Source organism: Camelina sativa, chromosome 9 (genome assembly GCF_030686135.1).
Source record: "Camelina sativa cultivar CO46 ecotype springtype chromosome 9, ASM3068613v1".
Taxonomy (NCBI): domain Eukaryota; kingdom Viridiplantae; phylum Streptophyta; class Magnoliopsida; order Brassicales; family Brassicaceae; genus Camelina; species Camelina sativa.
Genome location: NC_141888.1, coordinates 22,732,385 through 22,751,818, shown reverse-complemented (window position 1 = coordinate 22,751,818; position 19,434 = coordinate 22,732,385).

Genomic DNA, 19,434 nt, shown 5'->3' with positions numbered 1-19,434 from the left:
AGAGAAGCACTCTCACACAAAAAGCTGATGTGTCACACTCACATAGCTTTTGTGTCTTTTTTAATAAATGCCCTTACATTTCATTACTATTTTACATAAATATGTCAATCAATGACATATATAAGGTAATGTTTTTTTAATTAGTTTTAAAAAATTAAAGATTTAATCAACAATTAAATTCAGAAATGTATTCACATAACATATTTAATTATTAGAAGTAAATTACATTTCACAAACAATAAAAAATTATTCATTTATTTACCACTTTTATACATTTTTCTCATTGCATTTTTAAACTTAGGATTAGTTTAAATTAAATTGATTAGTCTAAAAATTTTTGTTTGATCTATTTAATAGCATAGTGATGTTGATAATAATGTGAAACATGAATTTGATTTTTAGAACCACAAAAAAACATCAAAACTTTCCACACCATCTTAAAATTCTTTTCCAAGTTCAAATATTTCACGGGTGAAACATATATTACAGAAAATAAATACAAATTCGAATTAAAAAATAAATTATTTACATATTTTGTTTTACACAAACGTATCTTAAATCTCAAATAATAATTTTACTCATATTATTTTTTTAAAATCGATTTATCCCGCACATAATACGGGTTGATACCTAGTGTATTATTATTAGAGAAGAAGTGTATTGATCAAGCTTGATCTTGCAAAATTAGTTACGTGTTTTTTTTTTTTTTTTTCATCACAAGTAAAGACAATTTTCCTATTTGGGAAAAAAGAATTTTTTTTTTCATTAGGATGAGTTCATGTACTTTGCTGGAAAAACGGCTATTTACCTTGATTAATCGTATCATAACTTTAAGGTGTGCTTAACACTATATAAACCTAACTAAATTTTGAATTTTCTACATGAACGAGGTTAGTGTTTTGTTAACAGATGATGACTAGGATGTCCCTTGTAATTGACCGTCCAGCAATGTAGACCCAAAACCAAAAAACATTTTGGGGTAAAAAATATATATATTGGGTCTTTTTTAGGCATATTCAAGAAAACAAATTTGGGAATATGTAGATAGTTATATTAATATTTGTAACCTATTGGACCATGTTAATGGCAGACGAAGAAGGAGAAGAGATAAGGAAGAGAGTTGTCAGTTTGAAAGAGAAACTGAGAGGCTCCGTTATAAATGGAGGTTTTTCGCACAACTAGCAAGATTAGTTGTACACTTCAAGAGGACTAGTCATTATGTAAAACTAGGCAATACCCACACATGCATAGGGATTTATGCATATGATGATATGATTAATTACGACAATTAAAATTAACTTGATAAATTATTTACTGGTCAAAATAAACAAAAACAAGTGTCATTAAAACCTGAACTCATCTTAGCTTTTTCGGTTTTTTAACGCAACACAAATATGAACAGAACAATTGAGGTCTTAGTAATTGAGTTCTTTTGGGGTGGGTATTCACAGGTGCATCCTGCAGGGACATGGTCATCGATCTTGATATTTTTGAGCTTGGAATCTAAGAAAAGAAAATCTTGGCTTTTGGTATCTTGGACAAGAAACTTACGTTATAGTGGTTAATCGAAACAAAAACAACAAAACTGAATTCTGGTTCATAAACCTATAAGAGCATGTGTAGTGGTAGTCTCTCTCAATGAGTCTCTCACCCACAAAAAAAAATATAATATTGAAAAGGTAAAAAAGAGAATTAAATGAGTCTTCCAAATGGACTTTAAATGTTAAAGAATCTTTCTTGAATATTATTGAATCATTTCTAAAATAAATGTGTGTTTCTAAAAAAATAAACATGTGCATATCATAGCGGGACACAAATAGGGAGAAAAAAGACCATATGATTTTATGAACATCTAATTCAAATTATTCCACACGCACACGTATAAGGAGATGGTATAGTAAGGCTATATATGTAATTAATTAGTCCTAAACCCTAAGGTTACAAGCTGTATATATATTGTAATTCTCTCAATCAATACAATCAACTTACCTTGAATAACATGGTATCAGAGCAGTAAGATCTCAAGACCTAAAAATTTTTTAAGGCCACCGCTTCTTTCTTTTCTCCTTCTCTTCTTGCTCTCCTCTGTTTCCACCGGCCATGTCTTCTTTCTCTGAAGTTGTTGGCACTGCAGATGCTACATCCCTTCTCAACATTAACATGTCCAATGTGACAAAACTCACGTCCACAAACTACTTGATGTGGAAACGTCAAGTCTATGCTTTGTGCAAGGGCTATGATCTCGCCGGTTATCTCGACGGATCCGTGGTTGTCCCTCCTGCTACAGTCACCACCAATGGTGCTCCCTCTGCAAATCCAGCCTACAAAAACTGGCAGAGGCAGGATCAGCTCATCTTTTCCAGTCTTCGTGGAACAATATCCGTCTCGGTGCAACCTCTCCTCTCTATCGCCTTGACGTCGCTCGAGATTTGGAACACTCTTGCTGATACATACGCAAAACCGAGTCGCACTCATATCAAACAGGTTCGTGAACAACTGAAAAATTGGAAGAAAGGATCCAGATCCATTGAAGATTACTTCCAAGGTTTTACGACCAGGTTTGATCAATTGGCTTTGCTTGATAGTCCTCTTCCTCAAGAAGACCAGATTGACTATATCCTTGGTGGTCTCCCTGAAGAGTACAAGTCGGTGATCGACCAACTCGAAGGTCGTGACACAACCCCCACTTTGACGATTGTCCTGGAAAAGTTGATCAATCAAGAATTGAAGCTTCAGACGATGATGACTGTCTCCTCCTCTGTTCCTGCTTCCGCAAATGTGGTATCTCACAAGAACAACAACAACCGTCATCATCATCAGTCTCGTGGTCAACAGCCGTGGCAGCCAAGACAATCTAATTCACGCTCTGACTCTCGCGGTTCATCTGGACGTGGATATCAGGGGCGTTGTCAAATTTGTGGGGTTCATGGGCATAGTGCTCGCTGGTGCTCTCAGTTTCAACATTCTGGTCGAGGATATTCACCTTCCCAAGGTGGTTATCCTTCACCCTCTATGACTCCATGGCAGCCAAGAGCGAACCTGGTCACGGCACCACCATACGATGCGGCGAACTGGGTCTTAGATTCCGGTGCAACTCATCATTTAACTTCTGATCTTGCCAACCTGTCTATGCATCAGCCATATAATGGTGGAGAAGAAGTAGCAATTGCAGATGGGTCGGGGTTGAAGATCACTCATACCGGTTCTGGTTTACTTCCTACACCATCTACTTCTCTTAAACTTAGAGATATTTTATACGTGCCTGATGTCTGCAAAAACCTTATCTCAGTTTACCGTCTTTGCAATGATAATAAGGTTTCTGTGGCATTCTTTCCCGCGCATTTTCAGGTGACGGATCTCCGCACGGGAATCCGATTACTCCAAGGCAGGACTAGGGATGACCTCTATGAGTGGCCGGTCTGCAATAACACCATCACGTCGTTTTCCGCATCAATCACCTCCAAAGCCGACCTCTCTTCGTGGCATTACCGTCTTGGACATCCCTCAGTGGATGTTTTAAAAACAGTTATTTCTCAGTTTTCTTTACCGCTTTCTTCTTCCAAGCAAAAACATTTGTCGTGTTTCGACTGTTTAATCAATAAGAGTCAAAAGTTGCCGTTCTTTACAAACACGATCACATCCTCCCAACCGTTAGAGTATCTTTATACAGATGTGTGGACATCACCGATTGTGTCTACAGATAATTTCAAATATTATCTCGTAATTGTTGATCACTTTACGAGATATACGTGGTGTTATCCATTGAAACAGAAATCTCAGGTCAAAGAGGTGTTTGTGGCATTCACGGCTTTGGTGGAAAATCGGTTTCAGAGTAAGATTCGCACTCTATACTCCGATAATGGTGGTGAATTCTTGGCATTACGTTCGTTCTTAGTCTCGCACGGTATATCACATATGACGTCTCCGCCACATACTCCGGAGCACAACGGTATATCGGAACGCAAACATCGCCACATTGTTGAAACGGGACTTGCTTTACTCAGTCATGCCTCGATGTCTAAAGCATACTGGCCTTATGCGTTTGCAGCAGCTGTCTATTTGATCAATCGTATGCCCACGGTCGTGTTACAAGGTGATTCTCCTTATGCTAAGCTCTTTCAACAGACTCCTAACTACTTAAAACTGCGTGTGTTTGGTTGTGTCTGTTACCCTTGGCTTCGTCCCTATCGATCAAACAAGCTGGAAGATCGTTCAACACCATGCGTCTTTGTCGGATACTCCCTCACCCAAAGTGCTTACTTATGCTTGGAACCAGTCAGTGGTCGTGTCTATGTCTCTCGGCATGTTCAGTTTGTTGAAACAAGCTGCCCCTTCAGTTCAAATTCGCCTCCTTTGCAGTCCTTGCCGGTCTCTGTTCCGTTCTCGAATCAGGCTCCGTTTGTGGTTGTGCCTCCACGAACCGTTAATCCTCCGTCTCCACCATCACCGCTGTCGTCACCGGTGCTTTCAACCAATCAGGCATCGTCGGCTCCCCCTTCAACATCGCCGCATCAGTCTCCTCCGTCGCAAAACAGAGTCACCACTTCGTCCTCCTCTGATTCCCCGTCTTCATCACCCAACTCACCACATACTACACCAACCCAACAACAAAGTCCATCTCCACCAAATCCACCAAGATCAGGCCCATCTACAACATCTCCAAGCCCATTACCAACAAATCCACAGCCAGAGCCCACTTCGCCTTTGTCGAACACATTGTCATCTTCCCCGATTTCAACAAATTCTCCGACCACCACTCCGTCCGAATCAACCTCCGCATCCTCTACACCACTCATACCCACACCACCACCTCCACCGATAAATGACCACAAAATGCAAACTAGAGCCAAAAACCGGATCACCAAACCCAAACAGCGACTTAATCTCATGGCCAAAACCCAACCTGTCATTCCGACGACTGTGGCTCAGGCATTGAAAGACCCCAACTGGCGAAATGCGATGTGTGAGGAGATGGATGCTCAAATGCGTCACCGAACATGGGATGTGGAACCACCGTCACCGCGACAACACGTAATTAACTGTAAGTGGATTTTTACACTTAAATATCGAGCTGATGGGTCTATAGAACGGTACAAGGCACGTTTAGTGGCTAGGGCATTCAATCAAGAGTATGGGTTGGATTATGGGGAAACTTTTAGCCCGGTAATTAAATCAACGACAGTTCGATTAGTTCTTGAAGTTGCGATAAAGAAGAATTGGGCTATTCACCAAGTTGACATCAATAATGCGTTCCTGCAAGGAACCTTAACTGATGAGGTCTACATTACACAGCCACCAGGGTTTGTGGATCCAGATCGTCCACACCATGTCTGTCGCCTAAGGAAAGCACGTTATGGTTTAAAACAAGCACCAAGGGCTTGGTATCAGGAACTCCGCACTTTTCTTCTTCAAGCTGGTTTCACAAATAGCTTATCCGATACCTCTTTATTCACTTACAAGCACAATGGTGATTTTCTCTATGTTTTGGTGTATGTTGATGATATTATCATCGCAGGGCCCTCACATCTTATTCGACCTTTCCATGCATCGCTTGCTTCACGCTTCTCCCTCAAGGATCTCGGTCCTCTGAGCTATTTCCTTGGTATTGAGGCTACTCGTACTCGTCACGGATTGCATCTAATGCAGCAGAAGTATATTACAGACTTATTGGCACGAACAAACATGCTTGAAGCGACTGTGGTTCCGACTCCGATGTCACACACTCCGAAGCTGACAATCAATTCTGGCACGGTGCTCCCGGATGCAAAACAATATCGCATGGTCATTGGAAGCCTTCAGTATTTGTCTTTCACGCGACCTGATATTGCTTTTGTTGTCAATAGGTTGTCACAGTTTATGCACCAGCCAACCACCGCTCACTGGTCAGCAGCAAAACGTGTATTGAGGTATCTTGCAGGCACCAAATCACATGGCATATTTCTCAGGTCTGACTGTCCTCTTTCTGTTCATGCCTTTTCTGATGCTGATTGGGGTGGTGATGTGGGTGACTGTCTCTCCACAAATGCATACATTGTCTACTTTGGAGGAAGCCCGGTCTCCTGGTCGTCTAAGAAGCAAAGGAGTGTTGCAAGATCATCCACGGAGGCCGAGTACAGGGCGGTGGCGAATACTGCATCCGAGTTAAAATGGATTTGTTCCTTACTCTCCGAGTTAGGCATCTCGTTACCAACAGCGCCGGTTGTGTACTGTGATAACATGGGGGCAACTTACTTGTGTGCAAACCCGGTGTTCCACTCACGGATGAAGCACATTGCGATTGACTATCATTTTGTGCGGGGTCACATTCAATCCGGTGCTTTACGTGTTGCGCACATCTCGACTGAAGACCAACTTGCTGATGCTCTCACAAAACCACTTCATCCTGTTCGTTTCAAGACCTTATTTAACAAGATTGGAGTTCAGGAACTGCCTCCATCTTGAGGGGGTGTATAAGGAGATGGTATAGTAAGGCTATATATGTAATTAATTAGTCCTAAACCCTAAGGTTACAAGCTGTATATATATTGTAATTCTCTCAATCAATACAATCAACTTACCTTGAATAACAACACGCACCATCCGACTATTATTTTTAACACAAAACCCTAACATTTAAAAATGAAAACAAAAAGATTATTCTTCTTGATGGAGCATTCTTCTTAAATAAAAGGAAACAAAAAGATTATTCTTCTTGTAACATTCTAATTATGAGAGTCTAATATAATTCTTCCTTTAACACATTATGTGTTCTTACTCTTATCAAATCTATCACATTGCGGTGTCTTTGCTTTCATCTAACAGAATACACATGAAAGCAGTATGATCATACTGGCTCATATTGCTCTCCTACGATAAGCCTTCCTATCCTGCTTACAAGCTATGTACTCCAAGAGATAAATTTTTTTGATTTCATATTTCAAGTCCATGATTCCATCTTCTTAACATACTTGTTCACTACAAAAACGAAATATTTTTGTCATTTTATTGTTACATCATTATAAGAAAACATCAAATCTAAGTAATATGATAACCTCTGTCCTTAAATGTAACTTAAGCAAAAGTAGGCTGCAAATGCTCTGAACCCATAAGTAGGCACTTAAAGACAGAAACATAATCATGGATAAAACATAACTAAGCACAACCAAAAATTATAAAGTCCATTTCATACTATACAAACCCCAATACTTTTTTGGGTAATATTAGTAACTAACACTGGATTCAAAAAGAACTAAGAAAATACCATTGTGTTAGAAATTTAGGTAACTACCATTTTTGAGAGAAGAGAAATATCAAAACTGTCCTCAAACAACGACAAAAGTACAACAACATATTGTTATTTGTGAAAAAAACATGTCAGTTAATAAATGTATCATGATATACTGAAAGAAGAAGCGTATCATTTAGAAAAACAATGTGTTTTAATATTAAAAATCATGTTTTCAAAAGAAATCACATTTAATCTTAATAAATAACTTGTAATTTAAGAAAATAACATATTAAAGAGAGAGATATTATGTTGTCACTTGTAATGATAAAGTAGCGTGTTACAAAAGCAAATGCTATGAATTAAATTTAAAAAAAAAACTCAAAAACTGAGATTACAAGTGAATTTGGAATCCAGAGAGATAAAGTGAGATATCTTATGCAATTTGAATGAGAGAAACCGAAAAGAAGAAAGGCAGTGAAAAGAAGAATTAATGTTTGTTGGTGTGTTTGTGGAGCCAATTGTGACATATTATGATAGAAGAAATGATCGTGCTTCATGGTAAAAAGAAGAATATGGTGGAAATAATTTTAGTACTCTTCTAACAAAAATACTGTAGACAAATGGTATTTTCTTAATTATTTTTCTTTTTAATGGTATTCTCTGCATATTCTCTATTTTTTTTATTGGTAACAGCATAAACACTATATTAGATAACTTTATTTTTATTTAATTTATTAAGTTTTTAGTAAACATGATTTTTTTTTTTTAAGATACAATATTATTGCCTCGGGTCAAATTAATTTCTGGATTTGACACTGGAACTATATATACACATATCATAATTTAGTATGAGACTATGAGATTGATTGTAAGTCATCATTGTGTTAATTCTGTGGATATTGAGTTGACACTTATATGTCAATTTCTTTATTTATATGAAATCTACATTAGCTGCTCTGCTGTGTGCTCTCAACACACCAAAACAATTTCATGAAATATTAATAGAAAATATTTGAATTTACTGAATTAATACCGGTGTGGAAAATGGTCACGGACCAATACGTATATATATACTAGAAATAGGCTCGCGCATCTATATATTTAATTTTATTTTTATTAATTATGATATACCTTAAATTTACAAATATATTTTTGAATTGGATTTTTTTAATATGATATTTTTAAAAAAATGTTTAATATGTGTTCCTTTATATATGGTTCTTAATGTTTGGACGCAAAATAAAATAAACAAAATATATCGTAATTTTTTTGGATTGAAGTAATTAAATCCTTCAAAGTTATGTTGTTTTGGATTTATTGTTTTGTTATAAATTGTTAGGTTCTTAGAGCATCTCCAACCCTACTCTATTTTAAAGTCAATACTCTTTTATAGAGTAACATTTGCTCTAACCCTACTCTATATCTTACTTTAAAATAGAGTAAATGATAGGATTACTCTATATGCAACATTAATTTTTTACACTAACTCTATTCTATATACATTAAAAAACATTATGCTCTATTTTAGAGTTAAAAATAAAATATATATTAGAGATAGTCTTAGCACACATGAATTTGTGTAGAGACCATATATCACACATTCAAAACGAAAATTGAATATTGAAAATAGTTTACAAATATTTCAAGATAAATTTCATCTTTCCCTACATCTTTCCCAAAGCTTTAATATATGGATGCGGTCAAGACTTATATGATGATTCGTCAGATCTCTATAACCAGACAATTATTAGCGAAACTCATTAACCATGAAATAAATAAATAAAAATTATGTTTTAGTCTCAATCGTAAAGAAAAATAATTGATAAATATTTATCTCTTTGCGAGTGGTTTTACAATTTTATATATTCTTTAACTCAATCTTAATATTTGATTTTCTTTTTGACTCCACAATATATTGCTATGGTTTGATTTTCTTCAATTAGCCTCCTAACAAATTTCTTGTGAATTAGAAACTCTATATGAATGCTTAATATGTGTTATACTTCTATGATGATCGGTTATTTCTCGGTCCTTGTCTCTATTCTTATTCATTATGTTCTTTTCATTATCAAAAAAACGAACTCTCCAACATGTCAATTGGTGTGGATGGAAGAGAAGACAAAATCAGAAAAATTGATATCAACAATAGATACTGAAACGACCGACCTTTTTTTTTTTAATAAATAAATAATAATTATAATATAATAAAATAAACTACAACTAGTGGTCCCATACCCACTAGCCACCTAACCACAACACATTCAACAGCGGAAATATCCATCCAATATCCAATAATAATCCAATAATAAAATATAATCATAACTCCAACATAAACAGTATTCAAACATCAAGAATCAAAGAACCAGCAACCTAACAATGTTCTAATGACCCAACTCTAGCAACCTAGCAATGCCAGACAACATCAAACCGAGTCCCTAGAACATCCTCCTCTTCATTGCCTGGATTCCACGATCACACTTTGCCTTTACCTGCACCACAAACACATATTGCAATGCATGAGTATTTTATAAACACTCAGTAAGGCAATCCTCCCATCTACTGGGCTATACACACAAGCAATAGAGTATCAATAATCATCACACAACAATCAACAACAACGAATAGCAAACCAGGACTTAGCATCGACCGACGCCACACATGCATCGACCGATGCCAAATGGGGAAGCATCGATCGACACAGAAGTTGCATCGACCGACGCATGCTCGACGTAACACGAAAACCCTAGAGTTTTACGCGCCGTCCTCGCACTTGCATCGATCAACGCAACGTCGAGCACCGTGACTTCCCTGAAGCTTCTCGCCGGATCTTCGTTCCTACAACCACAAAACTCGATCCCAAGCCACAAGAAAGCTTCCTAACGTCCCTAACAACGATCTAACAAGCCTAACATCACACAACAAGCAGATTAAAGAATCCTCTAGCTTAGATAAGCCATGGTCATGCACTTACCTTTGCCACAGAAGAACTAAGCCTCAAACAATCAAGAACAAGCCTCTAGGAAGCTCCTACAACGATCCCAGCTACAGATCTCACCAAGAAACGCCTCAAATCTCAAGAAATCACCAAGAACTTTCAGGAACTCTTTCTCCCTTCTCTTTTCTCTCAAAAATGGCTACACACGTCTAATGAGACAAAAGACACGACCCTAAGGGTTTTCCCTTTCTCTTCTGACCAAAACGCTGCGTTTGACTTAAGTCAAAACGCAGAGAATAGAACATGCATCGACCGATGCACACTATGCATCGACCGATGCAACTCCCAAACCGGGATTCCGGTTCACGGATATTACAATTCTCCCCCACCAAACTGGATTCGCCCTCGAATCCCGAACAACCATCAGCCAAGGACTCCCGTGCAACCGTCTCCACGGCCCGCAGTCCTCCGACTGATCTACAGAAAGTCACCTCTAGGCGATAGACTCACGCTCCAGGCGTCATTTGCTCTCGACTTTTGGACTTTCCTTTACTCATAGGCCTAAACCTTGAGTTCTTATTGGCTCCTCATCGGGCCAAGACCCGCATGCCATAATATATAAGGAAAAGTCCAACTCGTCTCCCGGGTTGCCACCCTACAGCGCGCCCCCGGATCGTCATCCGAAGTCGATATACCAACCATACTCCCGAGCCACAAAGTCTCTGAATATAGCAGTACTAGGAGAACCTAAGTCCCCCAAGAGTCGTGAGCAAACAATTCTGAACACGTCTGAGTCCTATCCCTATCCAGGTTTCCTTCCCGTGGCTCGCGTAAAACATCTCAATGCCCTACCAACCACATATCCCCTCACCGGGATACCCCATGACCACACAAGGATCATATACACGCCACACGGGCCGCCACAAAGGCCAACAAAATGTCCTCACGAGGACCGCCACCAAGGCCAACAAATGTCCTAAAAAGGACCGCCACCAAGGCCACTCGTCCCAAAGGACCGTCACAAAGACCATCTGTCCCGAAGGACCGTCACAAAGACCATCTGTCCCGAAGGACCGTCACAAAGACCATCTGTCCCGAAGGACCGTCATAAAGACCATCTGTCCCGAAGGACCGTCACAAGGACCATCTGTCCCGAAGGACCGTCACAAAGACCATCTGTCCCGAAGGACCGTCACAAAGACCATCTGTCCCGAAGGACTGTCACAAAGACACTCTGGCTAAACAGCCCGCCACAAAGGCCAACAAATGGCTAAAAGCCCGCCACAAAGGCCACACAATTGGCTAAAAGCCCACCACAAAGGCCACACAATGTCTAACAAGACCGCCACACACAGGCACTATGACTTGAAAGTCCGCCACTAAGGCCACACACAAGCCCCCTTTCAGGCTCTCCACCGCTAAAATGGACAAATTCTTACTCCCATAAAACTTTCCATATTTAGCACTTTCCATTCTTGGAAACTTTCCACTTTTGGAAACTTCTCCTCCAGGAACTTTCCTTCACAACCCCGCCTCACGGAAACTTTGTACCCCAACACCACCTCATCTTGTTACTGAGTCGCACAACCAACCACCCCAAGCTACCGAGTAACAAGAGAGATGGGCTGGAATACTCCATTCCCGCTCCAGCCACGGATTACAGATGGGACCAGGCTAAACAAGCTAAAGTCGCGGCTTGCTTCTCATACCACTTCTTGAACCTTGCCTTCATCTTTGCCTCAGGCTCCCAAGTCTGCTCCTCCACACCATCACAGTCCCACAAGACTCTCATCAAAGGAATCTTCTTCTTCCGAAGTTCCTTGATCCTCCTCTCGAGAACCCTCACTGGTCTCGCCTCCATAGTCATGTTAGGCTGAAGATCCTCAGGAATCTTAGCCAACACCTGCTCACCCTCACGGAGACACTTCCGCAACATAGACACATGGAAAACCTTATGGAATGCACGCATAACCTTAGGTAATTCCAATCTATATGCCATTGGTCCAACCCGCTCAATCACTCTGAACGGACCCATATACCTCGGACTCAACTTAGTCTCTGACAATGACCTGTTCAGACCCCGCAACATGGCCATCTTGAGGTACACTCTGTCTCCTACCTGAAACTCAAGATCCCTCCTCCTCCTATCAGCATAACTCCTCTGCCTATCCTGAGCCTCTTTCATGTTCAGCTTGAGAACCCGAATCTTCTCTGAGGTCTCCTGAACAAAACTAGCACCAAACATGCTCCTCTCCCCCACCTGAGTCCAGCATAATGGTGTACGACATGGCCTCCCATACAAAGCCTCATAAGGAGCCATCTTAATACTCCCCTGATAACTGTTGTTGTAAGCAAACTCTACCAGGTTCAGGTGATCTGCCCAATGGCCACCCCAATCCAACACACACATCCTCAGCAAATCCTCCAGCGTCTGGATCGTCCTCTCAGACTGTCCATCTGTCTGGGGATGATAAGCTGTACTCATATGCACCTTAGTGCCCATCTCTGCCTGAAATGCCTTCCAGAACACCGAAGTGAACTTAGAATCCCTATCAGACACAATGCTCGCTGGCACCCCATGCAATCTGACTATCTCTCTCACATACTTCTTAGCCAAGACCGCTGCTCCATCAGTCTTCTTAATGGCCAGAAAATGTGCAGACTTAGTCAACCGGTCCATAATGACCCAAATAGCATCAAAGGTCCGTGACACTGGCAATCCTACCACGAAATCCATGGTGATCATATCCCACTTCCACTCAGGAATGGGTAAACTCTTCAGTAACCCGTCAGGAACCTGATGCTCAGCCTTCACTAGCTGACACACATCACACCTCGAAACCCAACTAGCTACATCCTTCTTCATCCCGACCCAATGATAGTACCTCTTGAGATCACGGTACATCTTAGTCGCTCCTGGATGAATAGACAACTTGCTCGCATGAGCCTCTCTCAGAACCTCCTGTCTCAACTCCTCATCCTTGGGCACACAAACCCGACCGTGCACCAAGATAGTACCATTATCTGAGACATGATACTCTGAATCCACATCCTTAGAGGCATTCACCAGCCCCAAATCCTTCTCCTGAGCCAACCGCACTCTACTCAGAAGATCTGCTCTATCTACTGCTTCCAGACCCAATGGTTCCTGTGAAACAGCACACAAGCTCAAAGCACTGATCACCCCTACCAGAGACTCCATCTCCTGCTCCTGAACCGAAGCTACCCTCTTCCTACTCAGAGCATCTGCAACCGTGTTAGCCTTACCAGGATGATAGGCTATCTCCAAATCATAATCTGCCACAAGCTCCATCCACCGCCTCTGTCTCAAATTCAGCTCAGGCTGAGTGAATATATACTTCAAGCTCTTATGATCTGTAAACACCTGTACCTTTGCACCATAATGATAAGATCTCCAAATCTTCAGGGCAAAAACTACAGCACCCATCTCCAAGTCATGAGTAGGATAGTTGCCTTCATGCACCCACAACTGCCGCGAAGCATAGGCAATCACCTTCCCATGCTGCATCAGAACACACCCCAAACCAACTCTAGATTCATCTGTATAAACCACATGGGGTTCTCCCTACTCAGGCAAAGCCAACACTGGTGCAGTAGTCAACATCTCCTTCAGGCTTGCAAAGCCTTCCTCACACTCTTCTGACCAGACAAAAGGAACATCCTTCCCTGTCAACTTAGTCATAGGACGTGCTCTGCTTGCAAACCCCTGCACAAATCTCCTGTAGTAACCTGCCAATCCAAGGAAACTTCTGATCTCTGTGGCATTCTGTGGTCTAGGCCAATCTCTGATAGCCTGAATCTTCTCTGGATCTACAGAAACCCCCTCTGCAGAAACACTGTGACCCAGAAAGCCCATCTCACGCTGCCAAAAACTACACTTGCTCAACTTGGCAAACAACTTCTGCTCCCGCAGCTTCTCCATAACTGCCCTCAAATGCACTGCATGCTCCTCAGGACTCTTAGAATAAACCAGGATATCGTCGATGAAAATGATGACAGATACATCCAGAAACTCCTGAAACACACTGTTCATCAATCTCATAAATGCTGCTGGCGCGTTAGTCAATCCGAAGGGCATCACCACAAACTCATAATGCCCATACCTAGTCCTGAAAGCAGTCTTCCTCACATCTGCCTCATCTATCGGTATCTGATGATAACCCGACGCCAGATCTTCCTTGGAGAACCAAGTAGCTCCCCTCAACTGATCCAACAACTCATCGATCCTAGCAAGAGGATACTTGTTCTTCACAGTGACCCGGTTCAAACCCCGATAATCAATACATAACCTGAAACTCCCATCCTTCTTCTTCACAAACAACACCGGCGCTCCCCATGGTGATACACTAGGATGGATGAATCCCTTACTCAACAAATCCTCTAGCTGCTTCTTCAGCTCTGCCATCTCTGCTGGAGCCATTCTGTAAGGAGCCTTGGATAGCGGTGTCGTCCCCGGTTCCAGTTCAATGGTAAAAGGATCCGACCGAGATGGTGGTAATCCCTGCAAAGACTGAAACACATCCTCAAACTCCTCCACTACTAGAATACCGCTAACCGTAGACTTCCCCACTGACTCTGGCATAGATATAGTAACCAGATAAGCCTCACGGCCCTTCTCGATCATCTTCCCAGCCTGAATGGCTGAGATCACGAGACTCCCTGAAGTCGGTCTAATACCCTGAAAAACCAACTTCCCTCCTGAACGCTCAAACTCCACTCTACCCCGATGGCAATCTAAATGAACCCTATGCCGATGCAACCAATCCATCCCGAGAATAACATCATACAGCTCCACTGGACTGATAAGCAAATCTTCTGGCCACGACTCTCCTGCGATCTGAATATCAATTCCTCTGGCTCGTCCAATCACTCTCAGGAACTCACCTCCCGCAACCCTGACAACTCATGCACGCTCTCCAGGATCCCCGCTGATCCCCGCACACTCTGCAAACTCTGGAGTAATGAAGCTATGCGAAGCTCCAGAATCACACATAACATGGGACTTAAACCCGCCCACCAACAAGGTCCCTACACAAACCTCATGTGTTGAGAACCTAACACTTAATCACAGGAAACATATACAATCTGAACCTACTAAAATTCACAAAGTTAAAGTACCAGAAAATATACCTGTGATCGCCCCGGCACTGGTTCCACCAGCCTCAGCTTTTGTGTAAACCCGTGGCGCCTGCTCAATCCGTGCCACCTGCTGACCTCCAGGCTGCACCTGCTGCAGCGCTGCCACTGCTGCCGGCTGCAACTTGGAACAAAAATGCCTGATGTGCCCCGTCTCCCTACAGTGATAACATACCGGAGGTCCTGCCGTCGGAACACTCCTCTTGGGACAACTGGCAACCCTGTGATCCCTGCTCCCACAACCGAACAACCCGCACCACTCGGCTTCTGCGTAGCCTCCCACTTCCTCTTGGTTCCCTGAGCATGCCTTCCACCCCTGCTAGAACCACCCTGCTGCTGAGCCTTACTAGGCTGAACTGCTGGAGCTACCGCCACTGACTGTGCCCGGATATCCTCGTCAATCTCTGCTGCAGTCTCAACCAGCTCTGCACGCGTAGCATAATACTTCCCTCTATAGTGAACTCTCAACTCATCCCGTAGAGCCCTCATAAATCTCCTGACCTGAGCCTCCTCAGACTCCATAGCCCGACCTCCATAACAAAGAAGTTGACTGAACTCCAAGTCCAGCTCCCGCACTGACCGGGTCCCCTGAGACAACTGAAGGAACTGCACCTCCAACCGATCCAATGCCTCCCTAGGAAAATACTTGCGGTTGAACTCCAAAACGAAGTCAGCCCAAGTCATCTCCAGCTGCACCCTTCTAGCAGCCACAGATCTCCACCACAACTCAGCATCACCACTCAAAAAGTAGACCCCTATGTCCACCCAGAACTCCTCAGGACATCTCAGAGTATGGAAGTTACGTTCCACTCTCCTCCTCCACGCATCCGCAGCAGTAGGATCTACACCTCCCGAAAACTGCTCAGTACGTAACCGACCCATCTCTGTCAACATGCTGAGATAACGAGCATGGAGCTCCGCATCCGCAGCCACTAGCTGCCGCTCCTCCGCCACCACTGGTGGCACTACCTGAGCCTGAGCCGGTACCACTAGTGGTAACCGCTCTAACAACTGTGCTAGCAAAGCCGCAACGTCAACACCAGGGACTCCACCCGCTGGGACCCCCACACCCAGGACCCTAGCATCACCGGCCACTGGAGCATCAACACCGCCCCCTCCTGCCACACTCACGGAATCCCCCGGAACACCCTGCGACTCGCCAACACCCTCAGCTGTCACACTCTGGTCCTCGGTCTCACTAACCACTGGGGCTCTGCCCCTACCACGACCACGTCCGCGACCACGTCCGCGTCCACGACCTCAACCAGCCACAGCATCCTCTCTAACCATCTGCACTACCATGAACAGAAGGCTAAGCAAACAATTTCTATTATAACACAGAAACTTAAACTCACCGTGGAATCACACACTCGGCTCAAAGAGGATGTTCTAGGACTCCATGCCATACACAACTGACTAACTCACATAATCAATCAAGGCATGCAAATCCCCAAACATCTACAACAGAAACCTAGTGAACCCAAACCTAGAACCGTAAGAGCTCTGATACCAAAATGAAACGACTGACCTTTTTTTTTTAATAAAGAAATAATAATTATAATATAATAAAATAAAATAAAACTAGTGGTCCCATACCCACTAGCCACCTAACCACAACACATTCAACAGCGGAAATATCCATCCAATATCCAATAATAATCCAATAATAAAATATAATCATAACTCCAACATAAACAGTATTCAAACATCAAGAATCAAAGAACCAGCAACCTAACAATGTTCTAATGACCCAACTCTAGCAACCTAGCAATGCCAGACAACATCAAACCGAGTCCCTAGAACATCCTCCTCTTCATTGCCTGGATTCCACGATCACACTTTGCCTTTACCTGCACCACAAACACCTATTGCAATGCATGAGTATTTTATAAACACTCAGTAAGGCAATCCTCCCATCTACTGGGCTATACACACAAGCAATAGAGTATCAATAATCATCACACAACAATCAACATCGACCGACGCCACACATGCATCGACCGATGCCAAATGGGGGAAGCATCGATCGACACAGAAGCTGCATCGACCGATGCAAGTGTAACTTGCATCGACCGATACCCAGTTTGCATCGACCGATGCATGCTCGACGTAACACGAAAACCCTAGAGTTTTACGCACCGTCCTCGCACTTGCATCGACCGATGCAAGATATGCATCGATCGACGCAACGTCGAGCACCGTGATTTCCCCAAAGCTTCTCGCCGGATCTTCGTTCCTACAACCACAAAACTCGATCCCAAGCCACAAGAAAGCTTCCTAACGTCCCTAACAACGATCTAACAAGCCTAACATCACACAACAAGCAGATTAAAGAATCCTCTAGCTTAGATAAGCCATGGTCATGCACTTACCTTTGCCACAGAAGAACTAAGCCTCAAACAATCAAGAACAAGCCTCTAGGAAGCTCCTACAACGATCCCAGCTACAGATCTCACCAAGAAACGCCTCAAATCTCAAGAAATCACCAAGAACTTTCAGGAACTCTTTCTCCCTTCTCTTTTCTCTCAAAAACGGCTACACACGTCTAATGAGAAAAAAGACACGACCCTAAGGGTTTTCCCTTTCTCTTCTGACCAAAACACAGCGTTTGACTTAAGTCAAAACGCAGAGAATTGAACATGCATCGACCGATGCACACTATGCATCGACCGATGCAACTCCCAAACCGGGATTCCGGTTCATGGATGTTACAGATACATTCTAATTATTTTTCTGACATAACTATATTTCTAATTTATTTTAACTTACATCTAAATATTTTTTTGATGAACTATATTTGAACTTATAATATCTATATGTTGACTTTTCCATCATATTTTGATGATTTTAAAATATAATATGTTAGAAAAAAATTCAGACCGGCTCAAATTCATCCAATCAATAAACTAAACTTTAAAACTTGAATTTTGTATTATACTAATGAGATTATGAATCTAGACAATATTTTTTAAAAGGTAACAGAAAGAGTCACCAATGATTATTTTAAATATCATATGCTGCAATATGTACTCTCTAATCTTGTAATCACCCTTAATGTAATTTTTTTTGGAATAATGCATATTAAAATATGGGTCATGTCATAAATTTTTTTGAAATATCTTATACTATCTCGCATTAAATTTTGGATAAAATTCATGAAAAGAAAAATGTATCAAATTTAATGTTTTTTAAAGGTAGCAGAAGAATCACCAATGGTTATTTTGAATAACTAATAAGGGTATTCACGATTTATCATATGCTATAGTATGTACTCTCTAATCTTGTAATCATCCTTAATATAAATTTTTTTGGAATAATGCATATTAAAATATGGCTCATGTCATAATTTTTTTTGAAATATCTTATACTATATCTCGCATTAAATTTTGTATAAATTCATGAAAAGAAAAGTGTGTCAAATTTAATATTTTTTAGATTATATATTATCTCTATTTTCTAATAATTTTAAAATAAATAGTATAATTAATCAATTACCATTAAATTATTTTGTGAAACTATAGTTTTCTACTATTTCATGGGGTGATTAAGCAATTATGTTATTTTATTTTCTTTTAGTACATGCGTTTTAAAGCAGTCAAACTGTAACCTATAGAGTATTAAATATAATTTAATTTTATCTTAGTTTTGTCTTTAATACAATATATATGATTACTGAATACAATGTGATTTTTTAAATATATTAGAACATATTTTCTATTTTTAAATTAGTCTATCATAAATTAATTTGGCTTCAATTTTAATTTTAAAAGTCGACAAACTTTTTTTTTTTAATTAGGTTATATGGTATATGCTTTCATTAGAAAGTATATTATATGTTAAAACTAAAAATTGGAAGAAATATATTTTTATAACAATGTAAAATTTATTATTTTAAAAGCAAACACCATATAAGATATAAATAAAATGAAGTATATAAAAAAATGTTTAAGATTAGTGAGAAAGACACGTGTCACAAATATAGAGCGACAAGTGTTGTATTGACAAGCAAAGTTAGAAAAAACCTTCTCATATCAACTTTTTGGACTCTCATGCAATAATTGAGTTAGCTTAGGTGGCTTCCACCAACGAAAAAGAAACATGCACGTTTTTCTTAGAGTTAAATAAATGTCACTTT